Genomic DNA, 21,590 nt, shown 5'->3' on the forward strand with positions numbered 1-21,590 from the left:
CGAGCTGAAAAAGACTGGAACCAAACTGTTAAAATCTCTTAGACTTTGGCACGTGGTGTTATATGTTGGATTTAGTTGCAATTATAACGTACTTGGAAATATCAAACTGCAAAAAAAATTACTTTGTGCCTTTGTCAAAGGCAAAAAATAAGAATTTGCCTTTAAACACCAAGCAAACAAATGTTATCTGCACTATAACAGTTGTGTATATATATTTTTTCTTCCATGACACTGAAAATTCTCAATTATATCACATTTCATAAGTAACTTCTGATTAAGAAGATTTTCCTCAAATTATACTTGTTGCTTAAAAGGAAAAAAAAGTCATCTTCTCTTAAGTTTACCTTATTCTCTCTTCTTATGCTAAAGGGTCACCTTAATGTTTGAAAAAAAATGGGAAAGAAACAACAACAACAAAAAAAACAACCCAATGAAAAGCATCCTAGAAGTCTAGCCAGTCCAACCTCCTGTTCCATGACAGAATTAATTATGTGTAAATCCTTCATAGTACATTTGACCCATTGGCTTAAACTAGCAGTTAAACTTTTGGGTTCTTCCCATTCTTCACTGTCCTCCACTGTCAAGTTATATTTGATGCTTATCTAAACTGCTTGAATCTGCTTTAATTTAGCATTGGTGCTGCCTATTGTTCATTCCTCCTCAGAACTAGAATTGAGAGAAAATGTTGTGGTCCTTTCCTATTTGTAGGTAACACTATGATGTTGGAAGACTTCTATTACTCCACAGTTTTTTCATCTCCAAACTGATTAAATATTTCTTTCAGCTTTTCATCTAAGGTCACGTTTTCAAAGTTTCCAACACTTTTTGCTGCTCTCATCCATAAAATTTCCAATGGCATTTCTGCAATGTGATACCCAAAAGGGAATAAAATACTCCAGGTGCTACTAATGCTGCAGTACTAGGTAAAATAGATATGTAACACTGAATGTGCTACTTTATCCAGTTCCTAAAATGCTTGGTTCATCAGCCATCTCAAATTTGGTTCACATTCAATTAGAATTCACAGTAAGCAGGATTTTCTTCTCAGAAACTAGTAGTATTTAGGAGTAATTCCCCAACCTGTGTCTTCACATTTGATAATTTCTGCCAAAGACAGAACTTTGCATATTTTAAAAGACAAAAAACCCCAGAAAAAATAGTGATCATAATACTTGGACTACTATGAATAATATATCAACTATTACTATTTCTCCAATTTACTAAGATACTTTTAGAATTTACAAATCTCTCCTCTGAAAAAGTTGTAGCTACACTTCACTTGTAACTGCTGAACAGTTCAGTGAACATATAATTTATTCCAGTAGTCCTTGTTGAAATACAGAACAGTAGCAGAATCAAAGATCAATGAAATCCTCCAATGAACACATCCCTTTAGTGGGACAGATAGCAATTGATCCCTACTCTCGATACAGCTACCCCATCAGCTTTGCACCCACCTTAAGGCATGTTTACCTAACTTACTTGGAAGCTCCTTAAACAAAAAGAGGTATAAAGGAAGAGACTGTCTGAAATAATGTATTCATTGACGTCATCTTGTTTAAATTCACTCTAAGTGCTAACTCCCTCACTGGAAGATAAAATTAAGTTTAATTTGAAACAGCGTAGTGCATCTGACTAGTTGGCAAATAAGTTGAAAAGCCATAAAACCTTTTCCTAAATTGATAATTAATTTGAAAGGGATAGAAGCCTATGCTACCTAGCAGTCAGATATCATCATCACTATAACAGAGTCCAGAATAGCACAAAGAAAATACACGAGTGAGAGAACTTGGAGCAGAAAAAGTATTCCAAGTTAGAGCTATGTAGGAAGGTTGTATAATAGAATTTTCCTGTACTACGGCTTAGAATATAACTTGAAAGAAATAGTAAAGACTATCAGATATATTTCTAAAAAGTGTAAAAATCAAGTCTAGTTTTCAATGGCTATTTCTTCACACAGAAATAGCACAGCTGACACTAAGGTTTTAAGTAAAGATAGAAGCAGTCAGCCGAAATAAAGGTCAAGAAATAGCTCTGGAAAAAGCACAGATTATTTTTATTGTCTGTTTTGATATTGAAGACAAGTTCACTGCCTTCCTTAGTGCACCACCATTGGATAATGGAGATTACTCAGACTGAAGCAAGGATTCATGACATAGTATGGACAGGGATACCCTGTGGGTTCTCTGAAAGCACAGTAGCAGTATCAAAACAATCTGCCTATGTCCATTTGCCTTTAAAACCTCACAAGAAGTACTGTGATCCTGTTATATATTCAAATAAATTTAATTTGGTCAGAGGGACTCTTTTGTTAATTTGTAAATTTAATTATCTTTTAAGAGGTTCACCTCCTGTAATTAAGAAATTGCATGGACGAATAATTACATACAGAATAGTATTCACAAGATCTCAGAATATGCAGAGGCATACTTACAAGGAAGCAGAATTTCATATTGGTTATTAGTTTTGACTGAGTTTGAAATGCATTGCTTGTGTCTTTAGACACCATCTTGTGTGTAACAGAGCTGGCACACCCTGATTGTGCTATGATACTAAGATGCTTCAGGACAGTTTAAAACTGTAATAAATTAGATTTTTAAACATAAAGTAAATTGTAAATTCAGAGATTTCTTTCTTCAAGTCCTGCAATGCAGAAAATACATTACAAACAACTCAGCTTTTTAAGCACCCTTTGCTCAGGAAACCAACCATCAAAGCAGCATGGCTTGGAACAGCTAGAAGTGCTTTTCTCTGCTGGAGAGCTAAAAGTGTAATCACGGCCTTGGCACATACAGGCACTGGAAAAGAACTCCCCACAAAGGTTTGAATAGTCCCTTCTCTCTTCTTCTGCAAGCCAGCCTGCAAAACCTAACCTCTGATGTGAAAAAACCTGAACATGTACACAGAGAGATCTCTGACTGTCATGTCTAACATCACTTCTCTTTTCATTCTGTTCCATCAGTCTCTGCCCATCTCATGTCTCTCTTTTTCCTACTCTGTGCATCAGTGCAGTCAGGCAGAGATCTTTTTATTCTGTAATTGTATGCTCTGTAGCATCAAGGAATCTCAGGCTTGATTATGGCTCCAAGGTGCTGCTGTAGCAGAAATAATTATGTAGTAGAAAAGGAGAATGGGATGATCTTCGAGCTTTATCTCTGCCTAGGGCCATGGACCCAAATTGGAAAAAGCAATTCATTATGCCTGCTGAATTGCCAAGTCTTCTGCAGAAGGCTGGTAATCCCAACAATTCTTATTTTATGTAGGGAAGCAAAAGGACAGAGAATAAGACCAGAAAGGTATGTTGTGGAGGGTTTTTTTCTTAGTTTTTTGCGGGCATGGGTTATAATTGGGGCATGTAGTTCTAATTAAGTACACGTGAATAAAACAGAATACAATTCCTTTGACTGTATTTTTGAACACAGAAGTCTAACAATATCATTACTAGCTTAAGTTCTATTCTTGACACATAGAAAAGATGGCAACCAAGCCTCATTACATATTTACTGAAATCTTAAAGAAGTTCTTCGAGGAACTTTCCTAGGAAGGTATTTTTGCTAGCTAATTTAAAAACCTTTCTGATAAATTTAAGTAAATCCTACTGTTACATATTTCCTTCAGTAAACCCCATTCATTATGAGTGAGATTACAGCTGGCATGTTGCAAGCTCATAATGCAGAATCAAAAAATGCAAATAGGACTTGCATAGACATCTCCTTCAAAAGTGTGTCCTAAGTACCTCAGATGAGGTTTTTGGAATGAGTAACATCACTGCTCTGCAGTCATTTCAATCCTCATAGAGCTTTAAAACCTTACGTGCTTTGTAAGAATCCGTGAGACAGCAGAAAAGAAAAATCTCTATAAAACTTGCAGGTAAAATGTTACCTGTAAAGAACTTTTTAATAATACTTGCTAGCTCATTAGAACAGGAAGAAAATGTTCAAAATTTGCAGTGAATCTTGAAGTTTTAAATAACAGTTAGCGTAGTTTAAAAATGAAGTATAGGTGAGTCTACAGAAATATCTTGCAATTCATTTTAAGTACAGTATAATTTTTATAAAACTACTAATGCAGAGCAAAATTCCTATTCAGTACTTCAAATTATTTACATTTAGTAGATACAAAGCAATTAATCCACTTCATAACATAAAAACTGAGTTGGTCACCTAATGAAAACACAAAGTTAAGGTAGATTAGCTAAAATTATTAAAATTCACATATGGACAAATGAGATTTCTAGGAAATGAGATAAGCCAAAGGAAAGGACAGTTGCATTTCAAGAGCTGTATTCAAGGGAATAACAAGAAAATTTTAAAAATATACCTTTTACAGGAGATCTTTGATAAGCAATATTTTCCAGTTGCCCAAGTCTGACACTGCATAACTCAAACAAAAGTGAACAAGGTTTCCCACACAGACACTTTTTCTGAATAGAAGAGAAATAAATAAATGAACCTCGAAGAGGTATTCAAGTTAAAATTAAAAAGAAAACTTAAAATTTGGGATTTACCAAATACTAATAATAAAAATGTTTCCGAGTAACATGGGATACATAAACTTGTACTATTAATATTGTACTATTTCCTGCCCATTGCTAACAGAGTGGTGAAATGGTTGAAGAACATAAGATGAACCAGAATTCTTGTATAAATCTCACACTAAATTACTCCAGTTCTTTTGTAAGACTATCTTATATTATCCTCTTTATGTAACTATTATTAGGTAATGTTTAATATAATAAAATGTTATCCAAAGGTTTATGTAAGGACTGGAATATAGATGCTCATGTTTCTCATTTGTTGACTCAGAGTTGTAATTTCTGCAATACTGAATTTATGAAATTCATTTATTTATTTGTCAATAAAAAGCCCAGAGCCTGATCCATACTAAAACTGAAATGACCAATTCCCATATTTGGCACAAAATCTGGATTTCCAGCCAACTGTAAGGAAGAGCTTTTCTGAAATGGAGCTTGATTTCAATCATATGTGAGTGAATGATGTGGTAAGGTGCTTGTTTCAAGGCAGTCCCCAGGTCATAAGAAAAGCATTTGGAGTTTTATGGAGATATCTCATCATTATCTCTTTCAAAGCCTCATCAACTTTGCAGGACAAATCTGTCTCAGCCAAACTGGCGCTAAAAAGAAGATGTTCATCTAGTCTAACTTTATCTTTTTTTCTTCTCAACATAGGGCAGAAGGGCTTTTGTTTCCATAGTTACTAGAGTATTTCCTTTGAACTTCTTCCAGAATACTTTTATCTTTTCCACATGCACTGACAGACAATCCTATGAAGTATGTATGTATTTGTGAAACATTCTGTGCTTCATTACCAATTCTTTGCTGGATATAACACAGGAAATTGAGCCCATTGTTAAAGCCAAATTTCTGACTTGCTGATTTAGGTGTTTTAATATTCAGTAATGTATAAATAGACTTCAGAATATTACAAGTGAAAGATATAATCAAGAACACTAATTCTGAGAGTTTTTCAAAGTTATTATTGTGCAAAGCTGATTTGTTGTTATTAGCTATTCTGAGTCAATATAGTTGCATGCTTTCTAAATTGAAGAGAGCAGCTTTTTTAAATTTAAAGTATGTGCTTCTTAAAAAAAGTTGTATCAATATCTGTTTATGAGCAGTAGGAACTTCATGAAAGAGATTGTTGGTTGAGGATTTCTGAGGTTGCTTTTTGATGACTTTTTGTTTGTTTTGTTTTAAAGAGAAAAATCTGAACTTTAATTGAATGCATCTAGTTTTTAGCCTTGAAAGCATTTATATCACTTTAAAAAATATTTCCATTGTGGTCTTCAGGCTGGAACCATTTTAGCATTTCCTCCAAAACCCTTCCTTTGCCCTTCAAAGAGCAAGTCTTCAGCAAAAGAGAAACCTCTATTCTCTATATCTAGATACTCAATCCATTCTAAACTGATATCAAATGCCCATGAAAAAAGACGCAAAACCAACTTCAATTTTTTTTCTTAAAAGATTATTTTAAAAAGATTTTACACAGAAATACATACAAACAGTTCCACAGAAAGATATAAAACCAGTTCCATGGACTATACCAATGGTTCTCAAAGTAGAATTCTCAGAACTAATAGATTTCCAAAGCAATAAGAAGCGAGCTGCCTTTGTAGTACAAACCACTGCTCAAACCTTGCCTTTTTACTCTGAGGGCTCTCCAACACCAGACACCAGCAGTGCAATGAAAGCTATGCCAAAGTGGTTCTAGTTGGGCTGCCATCTTTTGTCAAAGGGAAGGAAACAATGAGTGGACTGCTTGTTAAGCAGTCAAAGAATTGACACTCCAAATTAAAAAGGACATCATGCTGGATTGTGCCTCCTTCCTTGCATGAATGTGGTAGGTGAAAAGATAGAAATTTCTTGTATTGATCCATTTACACTATTGTACAAATAACATTCTATGAGAAACCAAAAACTTAACAAAACAAAACCAAAAAAACTAGGTTCTTACTAAGACAAAAGTTATTCCAAATGTTGTCTGTTTATTTTTAGGGGGAAACACATAAACATAAATGCTAGCTTATTCTGACAAATGATTAAGGCTACACAGTGTCCACAAAATGCCACAGAAGACTGGAGAGAAGCGTAGACTACATTACAGATCTCCCCTAACTTTAAGATACAAAACTCCAACCACTTTAACCATAATTAGCAGCCTCATTTACATTATTTTATATTTATAGTAAAAAAATGTGAAATTCAAGACTCCCTATCACATGTTCTGCTACCATTCAAGATTGTTAGCAATCAATAAACTACTAGGAATGACAGGTGTTTTTCTAATGAAGCATTTAATAAAAATAAGTGGGTTGAAGCTTTCTATTAGCAATTGTCTAAAGACAGTTAACTAAATATTGTCTTAATATCACAATGGGTTGATCTTCCGCTCAGGGAATGTGAATCTCGTAAACAAAAGTTGTACTGACAGCTCAAGAAATAAATACACATTACTAGGGCTCTTCCTGTTAGGAAAGATGATTTAAGGGAAGTGTTTTACTGCTCTTAGAAAGTAAAGTGTTTTCAATAAAGACTTATCTAAAATTATACTTGAATGAATTATGTGCCTTGTATCCCTAATTATCTGATAGCCATTGCTAAACATTGTGGGAGTGGACATTACAGGGACAGAGGTCTAGATGATTACATTATTCCTGATTCTACTGACTCAAGAATAGCAGTGACCATTGAGCTTAGTTTCATCCTGATTGATCTGTTACAACATCTATATGAATTTGGATGAAGTCCACATATTTCATCTTGACATAAGTAAGAATTTTTTTTTACACTGAGAAGAATCCATAACTCGAAGAAGCTACTCAGGATTGTGATTGAGTCCCTGTCACTGGGAGTTTTCAAGGTGCAATTGGACAGGGCGCTACATATCTCATGTAGAGTCTATTTCCTATGACAGGTTGGACCAAGTGATCTTTCAAGGTCCCTTCCAATCTGGGCTGTTTGATGATGCTATGTTTGTGTTAGCAAGGGATCTGGTACAAAATTTGCTAGAAGTTTCTTTGCTGCATGTTATTTAACTTTAGTTAACTATCGATACCCATGAGATATGTGGAGAAGGCATAAAACAAATATAGTGACAGTGGGGTCTTCTCCAGATGCTTCATTGCTCTGAAGTGTCATTTCACTCACATGTGCAATGTGGCTGCATTGGCCCCAGTGGACTTCAAAACTGGATCAAAAATACTCTTTGCAGACAAATTATAAGTCCATTAGACCATTAAAAAAGATCCTAGTATATCTCATTTATTAAAAGGGCAGCAGTGTTTGTGAAAAATAGCTCCTTATTCCCAGATGGAATAAGAGCTGCTCTCTGCAGTCACAGAGACACTTGGTAGTTACCACATGATGTTGACACAGCTGCAGGCACTGGTTGCAGCACCAGTTTCACATGGCTCTGCTCCTTCCTTCCTCCCTCCTCCCTCCTAAAATCTACAGAAAAGTATTGGACAGCTTCTCATGTAGTTGGCTTGTGCTTGAGTTGTTACAAGACTCCACCACTGTCTCTCTTGATGTAGGCATGTTTGCCTTTGTATTTTCAGTAGGGCTATGAAGTCAGATGCCTGTCTTTGAATACAAAGTTGGTTGTTGGAACATGACTGGGTCAAGAGTTAAATGGGGACAGACCAACAAAGACAAAACACAGATTAATTAACTCCCACCGGTGGGAATGAACCACAAAAACTAAATTCATATTGTCTGTGCGTTTAGTTAGGTGCCTTACTGGATCCTTTGGCCTTCTTAAATGTGAAAAACTTTTGTGTCTAACTTATCATACAACCCAAAAAAACTCAGAAGAGAAGGCAGAAAGGAAAAACCTATTAATATTTTAACATTATGACCCACTGGGATTGGGAAATGTGTCTGCTTTAAATCACTGAATAGTGATCCATTGCTACAATTTTTGCCTGGAAAATACTAGATGAAATGTAGACAACACAGCACAGATTTCTAGACACAAGTCTCTACCTTCCTTTCCCTTTCTTTTGATTGATGAATAACTGTTTTTATGACAAGCTCATGCTGTTAAGTTACATAAAGAGCCTCTGCTACAGTCAGATTTGTCCCTAATGCAAAGTTTAGTGTTCACACACTCCTCTTTTTTAAACTCCTCCAAACATTTAATATTCTTTTGGCAACTGTTTCTCTTGGAAGAGTTTCTAGACGCTCCTTCAGAAAACACTTTCTTTGTCATTATATGGGGGAAAGGGCAGAGAAAAGGGAGTTTTATTCTTGCACCTTTTCAAGTTTTAAGCTGGTCCTAAATGGGAGCTACTGTGAGAGATACATTATAAATAAAAGTAAGAAAATCTTTATTCTGAGAACTGGCTGATCAAGTATCCATCTGTGAGCTACTAGGGGAAAAAAATCCATGATTTCTCTGACTTATTTTAGTGTATTTTTTTTCTGCAGAGAGCCAGGTGTTAGAAATAAATAAAATGGGTTTTAGAGCTGCTCTCTGTGTGTAGCTATTAGTAACTTTTTGCATCAAAGTATTGTGACTGCCATTTTTAAATCTGATTATTTGAAATATTTTTTCTTCCATCCCACTAGATTAAACTAATTTTTGCGTTCTGTATTGGTACTAAATGATTTGCTTCATATTCTTTGACAAATTCTTGGCCAATTCCATTCAATTTAGCAAGAATCACTACAGATTCTAAAGTTTAACTGGTGACCTGTCAGGTTATTTTTTATACTCCAGTTATATAATATTAGTTTTATATATTTTAGACACTATTACATAAGCTTCTTATTGTATAGTACTCCATTATAAAGCAACTTTTGCCACCAAAAAAAAAAATCACCAGTTCTCCATTGGCTTTTAAACTATTTCGCACAAAAACATTCCACATATACTTCATTACCAAAAGCAAATGGATTACACTTTCTCAGTACTCAGCAACACTGGAAATCCTGGAAGTTGAATATCAAAGGAGGAGAAATGCAAAAGTGCCTTCTAGGATCAAGATAACCGGCCTGTCTGGTACACTCAATATTTTATATGCAGTCACTGAGAGTTAAATGTCATTGAAAACCTTTGAAGCAAAGTCCTGTATGAGTAAATTAGGTGTGTCCATCCTCCACTGATGGGCACAGAAGTGAACCTTGCCAGGCAGTTTGTTGTAAATCACTCTGGGGCTCAGGTACGTCTGTGTGGCTCACTGAATGTAACATAACTACTCCCTCAGGCTCCTCCAACAGGCAGCAATATCGGGGTTGGTCTAAGATGAGGGTAGAACAGATGGAATTGCTCGCTTCAAACATTGACCTTAGTTAGATAAAAGAACAGTACTTCCAGTTTCCAACAGTGCCCTCTAATCTAGTTTTTGCAATCCCATCAGAATAAAAGAAATTAGATTAGCAGGATGAAGATCACCGTCTTCTTTCCAATGACCAACTGAAGCCCGAAAATGCTGACATTTTCTAAGAAATTTAAATGTAACAACAATATCTTTCTGTTCAAATTTGGATCAGAACAGGCTTGCACGTCTCCCTCTCTATAAACATGTATTAAAAACCCACCCCAAAATGCAAACAGTAAAGAAAATCCCACAACAGCTGAAGTTGAATACCTGGGGAATTTGCATCCTCTATAGTGCTGAATGACTTTATACATAAAAGATTAACTATCTGGATATTTGCCTGGTATTTATGTTCCATACTTGCAATTATTCGTAGTGCCCAACTGGGATTTGGACAGACAGCATCACAAAATACTTGGCTCTTGATTTAAGCGATATATCAACATTCTGAAGTTAATGGGAAGTCATTGTACTTCACAGAAACAAAAACAAAACAAAATTTAAATAACGATTTAGAGAGAATATGCATTCCACGACAATTTTTTGAGCTTTTGGAAGATGGAGAACATACCTGATTTTATTTTAATAGATGGGCTCAAAAAGTCCTAAACAATAATAATAATAAAAAAAAACCCTTGCTTTTTTAAACTAGGTTTATTTTTGGAAGAATTGCTGTGTTTTGTCCCATGAGAACTATAGCTCTGATGCTTCCTGAATAGATCTTGACCTTCTCAAGTGCTCTTTGCTAAAGAAGTTACAATACAGATTATACACCCTAAAAATAGTAATTCAAAGGATACTTATGAATTTTAATCCCTTTTTCATTCCTTCTCGAGGCGGTTAGCAGGCAAGAGGCCTCTCCTCTCCTCAGAGTGATGTGAAGCTACCCCTAACAAAGCTTGTAGCTGGATAGAATGATAATCCTGAAATTATTTGCTGTATCTAATGAAATGGATATAGCTTTTGTCATGCTTTAAGTCAGAACTGAAGCTTCAGTTAAGACTTGTGTAAACCCTCTATTCCATCAGTCAAAATATCTTGCTGCTTCTTTGGTAGCAGCCTGAACACTTGGCATAAGACATGAACTACCTTCAGAGATATCATTAATGATAATGGATCAAATATGGTCCCTAAAATTGCAAAAAATCTCTGAAATTAGAAATTTCATGCATTATTTTCCAGAATTATATTTTAATCAAAGAACAAATCACTCAGAACAGTAGTTATTACTAAGGTTAGCTAAAAGCACATACTCCTTCATTCAAAAGTCTGAGGAACAAACAATATTCAAATAGATTTAAAGTATTTCATCATCTTTTGTCCGTATCTGCTTTTTACACAATACAGAATCTACTCCTCTCTGCATCTTCAGACAGGAGCTCAGATGATGAGATGTTTTGGTTTGGCTTTGTTTTGTTTTATTTTGAGGGTTTGAGGTTTGATTTTATCTTAAACCCATACATTCTGGATTTCTAACATATGTAGCAGTCTTCTGGCTGCCCTTTGGTAGCTGTAAGTCTAAGATGACAGATTCAAGACATTTCAAGACAGCTACATGTTGAGGAACAGTTGTGTCTGGAGAGATACCCCTCACCACAGTGAGACAGATAAATCTGTGGATCAGAAACACCAGAGCCTGAAAAGGTATTAATTCATGGAGATGATCTGAAATTTTGTCTGGTGGCTTCCAAATGCTTCCTGAGGCAGGGTTTGATACCTAAATATGGAGTAATTATTCTGTCAAAGCTGGTGATGAAGCCACATTGTCCTAGAACATGCAGTTCTTGGAAAGGATGCTCCATTTTGGTTACTTCTTGCCTCTCGGGTCTGCTTTTTCCAATGTCTGCAGCAAATATGTCAACAATTCAACCACTACCAATCCACTACCATGATTGAATTAGAGGAAAAACTGTTCCTGGACCAACCACAGACCATATTTGTTCAGCTGTCCTTAGGGTTCTGCCTTTAGCTGGTGGGTTCCTTCCTTAAGACAACATGACAAAGAATAGGAATAGCCCAATGCACCGGGTCCAAACACCACATGGAACTACCTCTCCTGCAGCTTGAATAAAAAATATCAAAGCCATGGCTCTATTTCATAACACAGGGAATCATGCTGAGTGGTTTTTTACTGGATGTAATCAGGCAACTATTAAGACTTTAGAACTGACTTCTCTGCTTTACCTATGTGCTAAATACAGTGTCATTCTAGTCTTTTATCAGAACCACATGGTCTGTTTATGACATATCTTCAAATGTTATTTTTGGATCTTTTCCAGTCTAACTGTCTTGATTTTACAATTACACTGTTGCTTTATATAGATCTCATTTAGTCCTTGATGGACTACAGACATCCTGTTTGCTGGCCTATTTTCCAACCTCTTATCAGTTCCACTCTAAACCATTATTTCAGAGAGTATCTGTTGTAGTTGTGCAACTTTCTCAAACTACAGTGTTTTAATCTATCCTTTCTAGCAAACTTTTTCTAACTAAAGAAAATAAAGCACATTTTAAAACAACCATACAAGAAAAGGCAAATAAATTAAGATATAACAACATTATTACTTTTATCATACGAAACAGAAATATCTTTTGCATAAGACCAATGCTGGCATAAATTATTACGCATCAAGCAAAAACCTTCAAACCAAAAAATTAAGTCCTCCTTTTGAAGATTTCTGAAGCATTGGAATTTATTTCCAACTGGTCACCGGGGTTTCAAGAGGGATCTGACCGATAACCTTAGACTAGAAAAAAACCTCCTGAAAATGTGCTCCTTCAAGCAAAAGACAGGTTAGAATTTTAATTTATTTTCTTGAAATGTTTTCTCAGGTTGAAGCACATGCTCTGTTTGCAGGCATTGTGCTCTCTATGCTGCATGACAGGAGAAAGAACATATAGCATATATAGCTCTGGAACTACATTTAATGTTAAAGGCATAACTAAATATGTTGTTTTTCAGGGTTTTGTTTTGAAACATCCTGTTGTTCCAAAATGCCAAGGTTTAGCACCAGCTATCTGGGGAGCTGATAATAAGAATCATCATTATTACATTACATCACATGTAACCTCAGGCCAGACACAATTGGTTGATGTCAACTACTCACTGAGAAGTATCTCCACTTGGGAAAGGACCATTCGTAAATATGCCGCTCCCTCCAACTAAAATAAAGTTACCCTGTCATCCTCATCACAACACTTTCATCACCTTAATGACATGTATTTTGCTGACAGAATTACATCAAGGGGTGCAATTCCCATTAAATAAGGAGGATGTAAGGAATAAGGGTTAAAGATGGCCCCATTTAATGACCACTCATTATAGAACTAGCTACTTCCAAACCAGTTCATAGCAGAATATTTTTCCCTGACAAAATTCTTATTGTGAGAGGCACGGAGAAATTTTGGAGTCCAGGATGGTTGGCACTTTCAGCTTCTAGGTACAATAAGTTAAAAAGATTCTTTTAAAAAATATTTATTAAAAGTACCTAAAGGATTTGTATAATATTAAGAATAAAAATTAGAATAAAAGTACCACCAATACGTCAATCACTGCATTTCTAAAAGCAGTCAGCAAAAAGATTGCTTTGCAATTTTACCAGAGAAAGTAGAGAAGGAACTGGAGAATTATTCTTTGATTGCAAAAAGTATTTATAATGAAAATCTTCAAGAATGTCATCTTGAATGATGACTTATTTCTCACAGAACCATCACAAGAGAACTAACTCTCCATTTATGTTGAGCCCCCAAAAATATAAACAACGCACTTCATAGCTGTGATTGCAAAATATTTTGCAAATCTGTACCAGTTTTCCAAGAAGTGAATCAAATAAGCAAAACAGTCTCTGAATTTTTGTAACTTCTTTCACACCAAAAATACTGAATTGGGATTTCAGTAGCAGAGAATTAGAATCAGCTTCTGCCTCAGAGGTCCCAAGAGCTAAGCAGACAAAAAGTCCAAAATAATCAGTTTTCTGACTAAGCACTTTGTTTTTTAGTTGCTTGAAGAGGTTTGGAAGTATCTCCCAGTGTTTGTCAGAACTTTTCTGAATGGCTTGAAGGCTGTGATGCATGGCTGATGAGTGTAGTGCCTCAGAGGTCTACAAACAATGCAATTAATCTCTGGATCTCCTCCATGAAAAGCGAACAGTATCAAGTTCACAGTTTTTCTCCTCTTCATTCTATCCTTTTTCCAGCACAAAACCAATTGTACATTAACCAACATGAGTGAAATGAGACAAATTAGTAGTACTGCATTATTGTTTTTCAAAGTAAAAATTTAAGCTATCAGCTTCCACAGCACTGCATATGGACTGATCTTTGAGTGCTACAGTAGATGGCTCACTGGTCTGTGTTACTGTTATATTTCTCAAATATCAGCTCCTACCTTCTGCTACTATGAACCTAGATCTTATTTGTACCAATGCAGTTTTGAAATACTGCATTTGGATATGCTATGCTGTTCTTGCTGCTTTCATTAGCTATAAATAGTCTACCAGACTAGTAAGTAAGTCTAGGTTAAACTAAGTGCAAGAAGTGTCCAGAACTCATGGCTTTTATGAATGGTCCATCCCAAGACTGGAAAAGGGCATTATGAAAAAATATATAGAGCGTTTTCTAAGCAGGAGGTGCTAATATCAAGTGTAAATGTACAAGAAATGAAATCTTAGAACTTATTTTTCTCTTCTTCTTTAGGATTTACACTTTTTTTTATCCTCCATTGTGACCTAAAAATGTGTTGATAAAAATGTAAGATTCATCATCTGTGTATCATCTAAGTTAATAGAATTGTTTCTCTACCTAATAATTGGGGAATAGTGAAAGCAGAGTTGCACTTTTCCACCTCCTTCTTTGATTTGAGACTGAACCTAAAAGAGATACACTTTCACACCCTTGGGGAAAAGAAATAGAAAATTAATCTTCCATTGCTGTTCTGCCTCTGTTAGCAGCGGGGTATGAGGTCACACTGTTGCCTCAATAAAGATTGCTCAACCTCCTACGCCAAGTGATGTGGTTCCTGCAGAGTATGAACAGCTTGTCTATGAAAGAATCTCTGGATGCAGTGGCTCTATAAATACCTAGCCTTTGCTGTTAATAAGGTATATCAGCTGGTGAAATGTCTTGCAGATGACTAAAGACTATTGAACAGTAGTTTGCCAGCCCTGTAAAATTGCTCTCCCACACCTTCCCCTTAGAGTTCACCCACACAGAGGCATAAATCCGGACAAAACTGTAAGTTCCCAAGGTGCAAGGTGCAAGATATAAAACTGGGGATTTAATGCCCACTTTCTCCCCATGCCATATTCCTCCAAGATGGAGGATACAAAAGAAGGGGTGGGTTGTGTGGTGGTGGTTCCTAAAAAGCAAATACTGCAGCTACTGACTCCCTAAAAAGGCTGGGAAATGCCTGGATCACATTCAATATTCATCACCCTCAATATTACCAATATTTTTCCTTTTCTGTGTTAACTCTATTGAGCTGCATTTGTGAAAGAATCATAGGATATCCTGAGCTGGAAGGGACTCAGAAGGATCATAACATCCTAGTCCTGGCCTGGCACAGGGTAATCCCAAGAATTACATCATGTGTCCAAGAATGTTGTCCATATGCTTTTTGAACTCTGCCAGGCTTGGTACCATGACCACTTCCCTGGGGAGCCTGTTCCAGTGCCCAATCACCCTCTGGGTGAAGAACCTTTTCCTAATATCCATCCTAAACCTCCTCTGATACAACTTCAGGCCATTTCCTCAGATCCTACCACTTGTCACCAGAGAGATCATCGCCTGCCCCTCCTCTTCCCCTCACAGGAAGTTGTAGCTGCAGTGAGGTCTCCCCTCAGTCTCCTGAGACCAAGTGACCTCAGCCCCTCCTCTTACAGCTTCCTCTCAAGAGCCTTTGCCATCTGTGTTGCCCTCCTTTGGATGCTGTCTATACTTTTATAGCCTTCTTAAGCTGTGGTGCCTAGAACTGCACACCAGTCCTTGAGGAAAAGAGTAGTACAGGGAAAGACTAGGAAAGGCCTACAGAGAAACCTAAAATATCAGCCACAACTATTTGAGTTGCAGTTTGAGTTCCTTCTCCCTTTAAAGGGTTTCTACTAACCAACCTCACTACAGAAGGATTTAGAAGATTACAACTAATCAACCTCATCTAATATTGGCAATTTCCAACACCAGCACTATAAAATATTCACTTCCACGGCCTTAATGCACATCTTACAGGTCATGTCAAACAAGAAAGTGGAACAGATGAACATATGAAGTCACGAGATCTCTGCTCTCCCCACAACCAAGAAAACAGGTGTGCTGTGGCTTTTTGCAGCTGAACACACCACAAATCAACTACTCCAGCTAAATGGGTAAAAAAGGTCCTTGATAAGGGAGGAAATATAAGAACAGGGAACAAGCTCATGGAGGAGACATTCATTGCTAGTGCCTAACCTGAGTTTTTAGCATATTCTTTGGCTAGAGGCTCTACAGATCAGCTACATATGTGAAAGACCATCCCCGTTGTTTTGTTTTGAACCTAGCTCTGACTACATAGTGGCCTACTTGCTAATTTTCGCTCCTCCTCTCCTGTTGCAGTGTGTGCAATTTCCTGTTTTACTTCCCAGTCCCTTCCCAGGTGTGGCAATACCTCTCTCCCTTCCTCCTCGCCCCCTTGCTGAGTGAGTTCTGTCAATCAGGCTTAACATTCCAGCAAGGCCTCCTGTGGTTGGTCAAGTTCAAAGGATGCCCTTCAGGCCTGGGGTCATTGGCCTGTCTCAGTGTCCCTCGTCCCTGAGACCCTCCTCCTCCCACCTGGCTGGTGCCTCACCTGTCCCTTCCCCTCCCGCTGTCGCGGGATTTAAATTGAGCAAGGACCATGTGCTCAGTATTCTGTTGGAGCTGTTACCTACGATTCAGACGTCTGTGTCCATGGAATAAACTCTGGATATAAACTCTCCAACAGAATCCATCTCCTTTTCCTCCTCACCCTAGCCTGAAGCCTTCCCACCTGAGGTAAACTGAATTTCTACAAGCCTGGACTTGTTTTAGTGCCCAGCTGCAACATCCAGCCAGCCAAAAGTGTCTCTGAGATGAAACACCACAGGTGCCACCTTTAGCCCAGCAGCAAGGGTCAGAAGAGCCCAGGCACAATCTGCCTGCTAATATTGGGATCATATTCCAATACTCTCCCCACAATGAAGTAATAAGGCAGCAATTTTCTGCTCAGAGCCTGTGTGCTACAAATGCATCATTGTTAAGTCTCTTCTCCAAGTTGTCTTCTTTCCGTCCATCACTTGATTGAACACTTCTGCTCTCTAGATTTTTACTATTTGTAACAGAAAATAACTCAGACACTTGTAATTCAAAGGCAGAAGTACAGTACTAAAAAAATCCCAAAATAGACATTATAGCATCCTCAAAAGCCCCACCACATCCAGACCAGAATGCATGACATTTTTAGAAATTATTCATGCCTTTGCACTACTTTTCTAGCTATTAGGAACAACATGATTTATTACACCATCTAGTCAGATTTACAATCAAACCTACAGTGGTCATATTTTACAGTATTTCATTATTGACTTCAAAAATGAAGGCAAGCTTTAAGCCCTGACTTCAGGGATTATACATTTCAGGGAATATTTCAGGGGAAAATGAAAAACCCCACACCTTATATTAATTTGCTCATATTCAACCTTTCAGCTTCCCTCTTCCTTGTAGTGATAATATAGTTTATTTACATTAACATCCAGGCTTCCCTAACTCTTGCTCACCAAACTGGTGGCCAGTACAGTCCCCCCAGCCTCCAACGTCAAGGCCTGTTGTCTTTTTTTATTTGTCCATGATTTCACATCTCTAATCTTCACATAAAAATACTCCACACAGTTCTTTCTCACAGTTTGTTCATGCACTCACAAACCAAGCTAACTCTCAGGTCTTCTGATCTTGAATCTACAAGTGTTGTATTCCCTACTACTCCAATAATAATGGAAGTCCCTTCCAGTACCAAGTTTCAAACCTTTTTTCCAGAGCTGTCAGTCTCTTGCCTAATCCTGATGTGAACACCTCTAACATTTTATCTTCAGAGATAAATCAAGGAAGTTTTATTCCTCAGAGTCTGATCTTTAAGAAAGAGATGTTACATTTATAGATCATTTTAGAGGATATAATTATATAAGCACAATTTAATGATTATGAGTCATTGTGGATATGGAAAGAGTAAATCACGTTAAAGAAATCTGGTTACTTTTAAAAATGAAAGATGTTATTAGCCTAGATAAACCAAGAGTCCTGACTTAGCAGGGGTCTTAAAAAGGTTCAGAGGAAAGTCAAAATGATGGATCATTGTTATCTTTAGGAAAGATTTGTTGTGGATGGAGTAAATCTTTATTAAAACTTTTCTCCCTGTATCAAGCACTTGTGACCCAGCATCCACATCTGAAAGTCTGTATCCTGAAGTCTGACTCTTTCCCATCCTTGATGGGTCTGGGCTTTTAGAGCATCTGCTTTTCCTGTAAGAGTGTGATAAGTTCAGTTGACTCCAGATCTGCTGCAGTTCCCTGCCATGCGGTTTGAGCAGTACCAAGGTATCATTTACTACCCAAAAAAACAGGGGATTGGATGGAAAATGGAAAGGCAGCTGCTGAGAAGTGAAGTCTCACAGGATTGTAGATTAATACCAGCAGATTTTCATATTTTATTCAATGGTCTACATAAATCTGTAATAAGTCAGACCATTAAATTTGCAGATGATACTAAAATAAGCAGAGTATTCAAGACTCAGAGGGATGCAAGAATAATCCTGCCATTAACAAAATGGGCTCAGAGGTGAGATAGGAAATTAAATAAGTATTCATTTAATGTAATGAAAATTGACACACTTCAGTAAAAATAATGTTCAGGACACATACTGAGACACTTACAACTTAAATTGTACTAAGGTAATTAATATGTGAAGAGAGAGAAAGTTATGAGCTATTCTTGCATTGCCATTCATAGTTTTAAATTCTAAGAAGACATGACCCCTGTTCTTAAGAGATAACAGATTGGCACATACAAAATAACACACTGTCATTTAATACAGTAAGAAAGAGTGTCTGCCAGCACAGTCTGGAAAAGAGAAGGAGGAAGGAGAGCCCTCTGGACCTGTTAATCACTGAGATGCTTCAGAAGAGTGACTCTCATGGCCATTGCCACATTTGAGTTTTGCTATTCTCTACAAATTTATATCAGACTAGAAGCTACTCAAAAGCTACACAAAACATTTTAAAAGAGAGCCCTCAGGTATGAAAATAGAAATGTTGTATTACCAACTTTTTGAATAATAGTCAAGAAAATTAAATGCCTATTTCTAAGAGGAGGCAAAACCACCCCAAAACAAAAAAAATCCCAAAATCCCAACCACTAGGCCTTTAACTCTCTTAAGGTTGCTGAAGGAAAAAGGTCTGAGAATAAATCCAGTAGAAAGCAAGCAAGAGGCAGAGGAAAGGGCAAAAAATGGAAAAAACAAAGTCAAGAACGTAATAAAGTAAACATGCTGGTGAGCTAAAGACAAAGATCCTTTGCCCTAGTTCACACCAGAGAAAAGCAACCCCCAGAGTATCACAAGACGCACCAAAATACTTTTTAATTATATAGTAAAAAGACTGTAAAAAGCAAAGTTGTTCTTTATTTATACCACTATAACAGCTTGTCATAACACATACCTCCAGATGGAATACCCCTTTCTTTCCATTATACTAGTGAAAAGTCTGAGGAAGACTCAAAAAACTCCTCCTCACAATTCCCCTATTGAACCATCTATATTAAGGGCAGCAGGGTCCCCTGCTGTACTTGGTTTAGCCTAATTTTCCTGGCTGGTCTATTAACAGCCCAAATTAATTACAAGTATCTACAAACATGTAGAGATTTAGTTAGACCTATTATTTGCTACAGTTTGAAGAGCAAAATTTCAAGGAAAAATCACAGCAGTGTTAACAGAGGGAAACTGCCAAGGTCATCTGATTCAATTACGTAGGAGCTTAGCAACAAAGGAGAGCTGTGAAATACTGTAATAGCAACAGGTCAATGGACTACCACAGCATCAAGCAACATCTTTAAGGAGATCAAAGTAGTAAACAAAATGAAATGCAGTGATAAGAATGAAATAAGGGTGTTCAGTTTTTGGCAGTGTGAAAGACTGAATGATTGTAAAGGACCCACATCTGACAGCAAAATAAATAAGAGGAGGGGAAAAGATGCTAGCTTTACCTCAGTTGAAAAGAACTGAAATAAATTTCTATTTCTTCTTAAATGAAAAATTTTGTAGGTGTCTTTACTAAATAAAGGAAAAGAACTCTGATTTTTATAAATAATGTTATCCTAAAATATTTAAACAAAAAGTAGAACAGCAACAGGACATAACAAAGTACTATTTAAGATTCCCAGAAAACAAAATAATTCATCTAGGACACACTGCAGTGTAAAAAAAACCCCAAAACCAGTGACTCATATTGGTAAGCAAGCATTCTGTTTCTCTGATGTAAGTCAAGAGAACATAGTTTGATAAGTTTGTGAAAGAATTACAGTAAGTGTATCAATATCAATCAAGTCCAAGGGTATATCAAATATACACTCTATTAGGAAACATTGCTCCACACAAATGAAGGGCATGCTCTGTGATGTAAGTGGAATAAAACCTGTTAAAATACCACAAATTCAAATTATTAAAGATAAAACCTCATTTAAATATAAACTTACCAGATATCAAACTCGTTGTGAATGAAGATCATGCTAGGTGTCAGGTTGATGGAACCACACTCTGTAAATATGAGTGCATCATCTGTCAGTCTCATCTCCTTGCTGCAAGCACCAAATTACATCTGCAAAATATTTTGTCTTGGGCACATCTGCTGGTAAATATCAAGGTCTAAGCCTGTGTCTGAATTTACAAGTGATGACATTAATAAGTCTAATTTAGCAATAATATTTCCTACGGAAATCTCTGTAATGCTTCAAATACAATAACAAATACATGAAAATACTACTTAATAGCAAATCCCAAAATTGTGGGTTCAGTCCCTGCATGGGCCATTCATATTCAAGAGCTGGACTCCATGATGCTTGTGGGTCGCTTCTAACTCGGAATATTCTGTGATTCATCTGTGATTCAATTACTATAGAAGGTGGAAGACACTGAAAAGCTGAAATCTTTATTCCTCACTTCTTTCAGGATTTTTGTCTCCTCTAGCAATCTCCCTCACCCCATCAAGTCACCCACCCACATGGTTGGGCCTTCAAGGCCTCTGCACTTAACGACACCCAGTCTTAGTGAGTTTTTACTTAGTTAAGTAATTCTGCTTTTGCAAGAGATGACAAGGAAGGAAGCATCTATTAAACTTCTTTCTCTCACTTTGTACCATAAGAATGTATCTATTACTCTGTTTAGGACAGGAAGGACAAGGAACTCTGGTACTACAGTCTACTACTGATACTCCTACCAGCTGTGTTAGGAAGCAATACCAAAATATCTGCTCTCAAATTTTTATTCTAAATTAATCGATGGTTACTTTCCCCATTCTATCTTAGCTTCCTTGCCAATCAGTTTACCGGCTTCTGATTTTCAATGTTTAATCCCTGACAACTCAAAGTTTATATGGAAATTGACCTCTTATTCTCTCAGGTTCTGGTGTGCACCCCAGTGTGTTTTGAGTACCTGCTGGCACACACCAAGAACTTTCCATCCTTCCCTCACTATGCCAGGTGATTGTGCCTGTCTGAAA

This window comes from Ammospiza nelsoni, chromosome 1 (genome assembly GCF_027579445.1).
Source record: "Ammospiza nelsoni isolate bAmmNel1 chromosome 1, bAmmNel1.pri, whole genome shotgun sequence".
Classification (NCBI taxonomy): domain Eukaryota; kingdom Metazoa; phylum Chordata; class Aves; order Passeriformes; family Passerellidae; genus Ammospiza; species Ammospiza nelsoni.